Source organism: Acyrthosiphon pisum, chromosome A3 (genome assembly GCF_005508785.2).
Source record: "Acyrthosiphon pisum isolate AL4f chromosome A3, pea_aphid_22Mar2018_4r6ur, whole genome shotgun sequence".
NCBI classification, from domain to species: Eukaryota; Metazoa; Arthropoda; class Insecta; order Hemiptera; family Aphididae; genus Acyrthosiphon; species Acyrthosiphon pisum.
In genome coordinates, this window is record NC_042496.1 from 11,820,626 (window position 1) to 11,822,370 (window position 1,745).

Consider the following 1,745-nt stretch of genomic DNA (forward strand, 5'->3'; position numbering starts at 1 on the left):
TTTAACTACAAAATAATTTTCAAATTAAAATCTGATCTTTCAATGCTTATAAAAAAAAATTGTGCCTATGTATTTTTAATATTTTTCAACTGATATTGTAACAATATATCAGGAGCTTTGTATTAAATTAATACACTTTTTGGCCCAACAGATAAAACTTTATTGATATTTATAGAAAAAAAAAACTAAAAAAATTGAAAACTTACAATGTCCGTAAACAGCTCAAAAAGAGTCAAAATATTATTTTCAACATTTTATGGTGTATAGGAAATGCTAATATAAACATTCAGTAAAATTTTCATGTATCTACAGTTATTCGTTTTTTAATTACAACAAAATAAGGAAATCGCTACATAAGAAATCGAGTGAATATCCAATGTTTTAAAAATTTGAATTTCAAACGATCGTAAAAATTTTATTTGACTTTCTTATAGATATTTTTTGTTTGATAAAGGTAGATAATCTTATAAGAAATCTTGTATTAAATTTTCATATCTTAGATTTAAAAAGAAAAATTTTTATGAATTTCTAACTCGTAATAATTTGCTAATTTTCGTGATTTTTCCATATTTTGTCATTTTTTGAACTTTAAATGCTTATAAAAAAAATCTGTGACTAACGATTTTTAATATTTTTCATCTGCCTTTGAAACAATATATTAGGAGCCTTCTATTAAATTTTCAAGCTTTTGTATCCAACAAATAACATTTTATTGATATTTTTAGAAAAAAAACTAAAATAAAAATGGAAAATAAAAATGTCCGTAAAGAGCTCACAATAAATCAAAATATTTTGAAAATGTTATGGTGTATAGAAAATGCTAAGATAAACATTCAGTCAAAATTTCATGTATCTATGGTCATTTTTTTTGAAAACCAAATTCAATTTTGTGAAAAATCGATTTTGCGTAAAAATTCCGTTTTCCCTTAATTTTTCTTTTGTTTTTCCCGGCGCTTTTGAAAACTGCTGGGAAATTTAAATTTTGACCTCCCCAATGCACCAACGATTTTCACTTTCTGATCGAACAAGATACTGAAGTTGAAAATCGTAGCATTATTTCGACTACTTATCGTGTACACAGACACAAAAAAAATAAAAAAAAAAAATAAAAAAAATAAATAAAAAAACACACATCATTGTAAAATCAATACATTCATCGTTCCACTCAGAATCTAAAACTTAAAAAGTAAAAATATGCAAAATAAAAATTTGTTATTCAGATTCACATGCTAATGAAACACATTTGTGGCCGGGAGAGCATCGTCTTATAAGTTCTAAAAAAAATGCAAAATGCATCAACTTCCGAGCCCTAATCAAATAAGCATCATGATGAGTAGGTACTTGAAAGAATAAATAACTTAAAAAGAATAATAATAGACCAGAAAAAATGAAAAAAAAAGCCTTGCTAAAAATACATCAAAATAAGTCTATTACCTATATTATATAGTAATATTTGCATCAATTCTATTCAAAACTTTTTAGAAATTTAACCATTCAAAAATTTCACAGTTATGAATCTGAATAAAGTGGGAAAGAAATTTATCTAATTTTGTGCAATAAAATATTTAAAATTTTAAGATGGTTTAGGAAATATTATAATATTATTTAATATTAATATCTAAATATATTTAATTGTTATCTATTTTTTATGTTTATAGGAATTATTATTACAGGTCATACTATTGTATTATGTCATGATTATGGGTTTTAACTGCCATATCCCGTGTAGCACGGTTCGGACCGTC